The sequence below is a fragment of the Diabrotica undecimpunctata genome, chromosome 10, assembly GCF_040954645.1.
Source record: "Diabrotica undecimpunctata isolate CICGRU chromosome 10, icDiaUnde3, whole genome shotgun sequence".
Lineage (NCBI taxonomy): Eukaryota > Metazoa > Arthropoda > Insecta > Coleoptera > Chrysomelidae > Diabrotica > Diabrotica undecimpunctata.
The window spans coordinates 47,337,115-47,344,262 of NC_092812.1; the positions used below are offsets into that span (position 1 = coordinate 47,337,115).

Sequence of the window (7,148 nt, forward strand, 5' to 3'; positions counted from 1 at the left end):
CTGAAGATTCGACTCTTTCTCTACTGTATTTTGCTTTTTATTGGAAATGGGCATTTTATTAAATTGCGATGAGGAACTTGTTAAAGAATTAACCGTCGATTTTCTTTGTTTTTAAAGATATCAGGGAAACTAAAAACTACAGAGAAGCATTTTTGAATAGTAGTCCGGGTTGGAGCGGTTCGAAAGTGAATAGTATTATTCTGTTGTTTTAGTTACAATGTTCTTTATTGCACTTATTTAGCATTTATTTGGTGATTATTAAACATAATTTGCCTCCATATATGAGCGTCGATGTTACTATATACTACCGTTTTCATAATTCTTTGAGTTTCCTTTTTGATAAATGCTTCTCGTAAATAATTCTTTGTCCATTTCATTTTTCGCCTAATGAAGGTTGGCTATAACCATTGCAAATTCGTCTCTATCTTCTGCTTTTCTTAAGAGCGTCTGTGTGTTTAACCTTGTCCAGTCGCGAATGTTCTTCAGCCAGGATATTTGTCGTCTACCAGGACCCCTTTTTCCTTCGATTTTACCCTTCATAATCAGCTGCAACAACTCGTACTTATCATTTCTAAGTATGTGCCCCAAATATGCTGTCTTTTGACTTTTCATGGTGGTCAAAAGTTCTCTGTCTCTTCCCATTCTGTGCAACACCATTTCGCTCGTAATATGATCGGTCCATGGTATCTTCAAAATTCTCCTAAAAATCCACATCTCAAAAGCTTCCAGTTTTCTCATTAAGTCAACATTAACAGTCCAGGCTTCGACACCATAAAGAAGAATAGAGTGGATATATCATTTTACCATCCGATATCGGATTTCCAGATTGAGTCTTTGGTTACTCAGAAATTTCCTCACCTTCAAAAAGGCTGCGCTTGATTGCTCTATTCTTGAGCGAATTTTTGATTTCGGATTCAGATCTTCCGTAATCCAGACTCCTAAATATTTCATTTTGTCGACTTGCTCTATATCTTCATTTTTTATCTGGATCCTTGTAATGACTTTGCCCCTCTTACTGATAACCATGGTTTTTCTTTACTTTATGTTTATTATTAAACCAAACTGTTCCCCAGTATCACGAATTGTGTTTAGTAACGTCTGCAGGTCTGTCTCACTTTCAGCGATAATGTCTGTATCATCAGCATAACGGATGTTATTTATATTTTCACCATTTCTCTTGATCCCGTTTGTACAGTTTTTAAATGCTTGCGTAAATAACTCTTCGGAATATATATTAAATAGTAATGGTGAAAGTTAGTAGTTAGTAGAGGAGTAAGCCCTGTCTTACTCCTCTACTTATCTGTTGCGCATCCATGCTATTTCCATCTCTAATGTTACCACAGTCTGTTGGTTCCAATAGAGATTTTTCACTATGTTAATGTCATTTTTGTCGAGTTCTTTTCTCTTTAGACATTCCATGAGAATGGTATGTTTAACTTTGTCGAAAGCTTTCTCATAGTCTATAAACGCAACGAAAAGATCTTTTTGTTGGTCTCGACATTTTTGGGCAAGAGTTGTGAAACTATACAGAGCTTCAACTGTTACGAAAGCCAAACTGACTATTACTGATATCCGCTTCGCACTTTCTGAATATTCTTGCATAATAATTATTCTTCTTGTATAATCTTTAAAAATGTTTTTAATAAGTGTGGCATTAAGCTGATTAATCTATAGTCATTACAGTGTTTGGGGTTCTTGGTTTTTTGTAGCGGAACAAAGGTCGATAGGAGCCATTCTGTAGGTATCTCACCAGATTTGTATATGTTGTTAAAGAGTATAGTTATTGCACTTAAATTGTCTTCGTTTAAAAGTTTAATCAGCTCGATATGAACTTCATCTGGCTCAGGGGCTCTGCCAGATTTTGAGTTGTTTATAGCATGTTGGATTTCAGATTTTAATATTATTGGAGCTTCTTCGTTATCAATTTGTGTTGGTTCCGTTCTTGTGTCCCTATCTTGATCTTATCATTATTTTACTAAATCTGCTGTTGTCACGATTTATCTTTCCCACTTTATCTTTATAATTTTTATTAGTTGGTTTAATTTTGTGAATTCCTAATATATAGTACATTCCAGTTTACCAGCCACTCAGAATGATAATGGGATTATAAACAAACCGCAAATACGTAAAAATTTTTCAGGAGACATTTCTACATAAAAATCAATCACTCATCTCTCAATCCCACAATCATATCAAAAATTTTAAATGGTAATGAAAAACAATTGATCCCTTATTAAAAAATTCTTCAATTTTATATTTTCTTACATTTTTTACATTATGTGGCATTTTTGGCATCTAATAGATGATGTATCTGATTCTCTTAAAGTAGTAAAATAATTGAAAAAGTAGTGGAAGCATTAACGCCCAGAGTTTTATAATGTTAGAGTGTGCTTTGTCTTCCTGATTGAAAGTGATCACTAACAGAATTGGTGATCTGTCGCCGAGGAAGCAATAATTCCAGATCCACGGCCTGTAAGGAATCAATGTAATCTTACAATAAATACAATTTTTGGACTAGGAGGTATTTCATTCTGAAACTATTTACTAGTGGCATTTTTGTCACTGAATATTTTATATTTTGTCATTACATTACAATTACATGTTTTTTGTCTGTGACGTTTCGACGAAAGATATTTTCACACAACAACAAAAAATAATATAAAAAAATGTGTACAATCTCTAAAATAACGTTTTGTCAATATGCGATAAATGAAATATTGAGAGTTTAGAGTTAGCTGCGTCGATCTCAGAGGTATCAGACATTTACTACACTTCCAAAGTTAAAACTCTTGAAAGGTATGATTGTAGCCTAGATTGTTATCAAATTCTGATCTTTGTCTCCTTGGATTGTCTGTATTTTCTTATTGCTAATTTCTTTTTTTGGTGAAGTTTTTACGCAGTTTACTTAATTTACTAAGACGTGAACTGCATCGTTCCTTCTTTTACTTTCATTAAACAGTGAGCTTTCGTTTTACTAAATGAAGCTAATCGCATAACAAATCTGATGTTAGATCAGATTCTGTAGCTGATCTACAGAATGCAGCAAGATCTACTTACCAATAGTGAAAGAAGAAGTTAGCAATATGACAATACCAACATTAACCCATTAGCGCCGAGATTAATAAATTATTGATTTTGTATTATTTTTTGCAATATTATTAATGAACTGTGTTTAAATAATAAAAAACTGCATTAAATATTTTTTCTGAGATATTACGTGTTGCCTTAAAGCAACGCTAGACGCTTACACTACCTAGTTTTTGTTGAAAATAATAAACTAAAAAATTAAAGCATTTGGGATACAGTAAAGTAGGCAATAAAACAAAAATAGATATTTATTCATAAAAAATGTAATTCGGTGTGATTAATTATAAAAATTTACACTATCGAGAGTGAAACGGTATAAAACAAGAAGTACATAGTCCAATATCACATTTTAAACACATTGTTCTAACGATAGATTTACATGTTTTAGACGCACATCTTTTTTTTCCCATGTGGAATGTACTGTATCAAATAATTGATGGTGTCAAAACGAATGTCATCCGATACTCGGCTCTCGACAGATGCTGTCAAGGAAGCCGACGGTCTTCCACTTACTTTACTAAGTACACTATACTTCGCTAAATATGTGCTTACAATCTCTCTTGTAAAATCTAATTGCGATACCTTTTCTCTGCCAGTTTTATTATACAATATACAACTATTTTGTAATGTAACATCGAGCATCCACGTAAAAATTGGCCAATACCATTTTTTGCCAGGAATACTGATCCGGTAGCAACTTACATTCTGATCCATTTGGTCAGTTCCTCCCATAAATGTATTATACTTGGCGATCAATTTCGGTCTAGAAACAATTATGTTTCGTTTGAGTTTCTGAGAAAATCTTCTTACTTGACCTACTTCTTGAGTGCCGCAGGATGATGAAATCATTGTTACTGCTGCATGATCCATCCACCGGACATATAATTGTCCATCATTTCGTTTAATAGCTGTTTCAAAATAACCTCGATCTTTTTTCAGAAACTCCTTTTTAGGAGTTAACGGGCATCCTCTGGGAACTCAGTTTTCGCGAATGGTTTCTATGGCGTTATAACGACGAAATTTTTAATATGAAAATAAAGCCGTTCCAGAAAACAAATTATCCATATAAATATTGTATCTTAGACTGCTTTTCTCGGCTGGCAGATCGTCTAATAGTAATAACAAAGGACTGGCAGCTTTTCCAAATAGTTTTTCATAGTCATTATTTGATTTTGAATTTTGTCCTTGGTATAAGTCAGATCGGGACAATTTAAAAATAATGCATAGCGACGACTTTCGTCCACTAAATGTTGGATAAATGCATCATTTACAAACTGTTCAAATATTTTTGTTGGAGACATTTGTTCATATTTAAAATAGTCGAATTTTGGAAATACCGATGCAGGTTCTTTGTCAAAGCCAATTTTTTACCACTTCAGAATCAAAATTATAGCCACGGCCAGGAATGTCTTCATTCTGTATATAATCTTCGTTCAAACCAATTCTTTCATTGTTTGGTAGTCGTATTTCTGCTCCGGCACGTAATTGACGGGATGAAAGGTTATCTACCAGCCTAAAAATGGTAGGTATTAACATTACATTACACTACTAAGGCCATACGTTTTTATTATAAAAGATTTTATTACTATATCACTACATACCCTCCTCCATCTTCATCTCCTGAATCCTCGTCAGTGTCTACATTTGTATCTGGAGGTTCTACAAAAATATCGCCATCTAATTCATCATTATAAATTATATCAAGGGCTTGAGCAAGCGAAAAACCTCGTCTAGAACAAAAATGATAAAATTTAAAATATAGGTAGTACAAGCGCCTAGCGCCGTTTTAAGGCAACGGCTGGATTACAACAGGCACTGACAAGTAGTTATTGATCAATTCATATAAATTATTTAAAATATGTTTTGTTAGAAGTATAATCAACACAAATTTAACATATATAAATAATAAGTTTCATTTATATCGAAATTATGGTACTTACTCAAATCGAATGTCCATTATTTTCAAGTTCTAATATTATACTCAACTTCAAATGCACCAAACTAACAAACAGTTCTTAACACCGCAAATAGATACGCATAACTGAGTGTGGACGATTATGATTGATGGATTTTGCAACGTTACACCTCTTTTATGACTGTCTTATGACTTCAAGCTCCTCCCAAATACAGGCATGTCTGCCGTTGCTTTAAAGCAACGCACGGCGCTAATGGGTTAATAAGGTAACAACGCACATAATTTATAATTAAAAACTTACAGCATGCATAAAGATCAGAAGATAATGTCAAACTAGGGTATAATAACACATTTACTGATTTTTAGATGTAGAAATCTCCAAGGTCGAGGCAAAGTAGTCTAAACTGCCAAGAATTACTTTATCGCCAATTAACAAGAATGGTATTTTATAGGTTATGTGTATCAAATTTTATAATTTTATTTTATTTTGGAAAACATTTCCGGATTGGAGTAATAACGCCAAAAAGTAAAAATATGTTATTTTAATTTATTCTCAAAATATAAAATATTCAGTAGGAGGTATTTGACCTGGGACCATCGATATGTGCTTAAATCAAAAATTTTAATTTATCGTAAGTTCTGAGTAAAAATTTGCTTCTGTATTAGCTACTTTTTAAACAGATTTTAGAGAATTTATTTTCCTTTTAAAGTCTAACCGAGGTTCATTTCAGTCTTTATATATTTTTTTACTCTTTTATCATTTTTTTTATTGTATATTTGTTCTTTTTTTGTTTCTTAGAATTAAAATGTTTTATGGTAAACGGAGCTTATCAAGGTGTTAAAAACATTAATGGCAGTTGATCAGTATTGGACTTTATACTGGATAAATCTTTAGATGCATCTAAACTCACGTTGTTGACGTAAAATAATATATACCAATTTTTCATTTGCTTAACTTTATTACAATAAAACTTTTATTTGTTGTGGACAGATGTATTAGCTTTATTTACCTCAAACACTTTAACTATGTATGTTCTGTGAAGTTTTATTTATTATTTAGCATTTATTTCTTTATCCAGAACAAAAACGTGTTTTTATATTGTATCAATTTCGTCAAGTTACCAAAGAATTTGGTAAAAAAAATTGTGAGTTGGAAATCTCAAATTTTTTTAATCATCCTTTATTTATTGCAATCTGTTTACATTTAAGAAACAATAAACAATATGTTTACCGAATATATGTGTTTTATAACATGTTCTATTAGAAGTCACCCAAATCTTTTTATTAACCTCTGAAATTTATATAACTTCAAATCGTCCAAGAACAATTTATGTAAGTAGATTAACAGAGGACGCTTAATACGCATCAAAAAGGCGTGATAGTCTTTATTTTAACTTTGTTTAAGATGAATGTGTAATTGCTTTGCTTTCTAGAAGTCAAATCTATAAAAAGCTAAGCTATATTTCTTTCTTTTTTTTTTCTCAAATTTTGATACTTCGTCATTATATAGAGTTTTAGACCTAGACTAATTAATATTATTCAATAAAAATATCTATGCGCTCCTCGGTGATCCATTGATTTATGTACATATGTATTATAGTTTTAAGCTGTTTTTTTATTTATTTGTTTTTACATTATTTATCCAAAAATCCACTATTATTTTTAAAAAGTGTGTAAAGAACATCACAATAATCCATATGTATGTTAAAAAAACGTGTTTTTCTGTTGCTCATTAACTCTTCCTCCTCATTGCCACTATTCCCTTTTCGACGAATGCAAAAAAAGTACAATTAAGAAATAAAAAACTCAAATACTGAAAGTTGGAAGAATTATTTGGATTATATGGAAAAATATATATCTAAAAAGAAAAGCTAAGCTAATACAGCTCTGCTAAGCTCATTCAGGAGAAAAAAAAATCAGAAGTTTTAATTTAAAAGAAAAAGATGACAAATATTTGTGGTACGGAAATTAAAAATATTAAGCTTGAAATTGGCAAAAGCTCGATTATAAAGAAATTCAGCGTTAATTGAATAAAAACTTCAATAGTTGTAAATATTGGTTGGAGAAATATTAACTCTCTTAAAAGAAAAATAAAGATGAGAATTTAAAAGTAGACAAAAATCAATTAAAAGCTGCAGAAGGAAAT

At 31.5% G+C, this 7,148-nt stretch overlaps 1 long non-coding RNA gene across 1 annotated transcript; it reads right to left on the reverse strand.

Moving 5' to 3' along the window:
- Nucleotides 1-741: 741 nt before the first annotated feature.
- LOC140452117 (uncharacterized) lies at nucleotides 742-6,678 on the reverse strand. Its single transcript, XR_011952136.1, has 2 exons — nucleotides 4,689-6,678; nucleotides 742-4,600 (listed from the first exon to the last, which is right to left on the reverse strand). It is a non-coding gene; the product is annotated as an uncharacterized lncRNA (long non-coding RNA).
- Nucleotides 6,679-7,148: the final 470 nt, after the last annotated feature.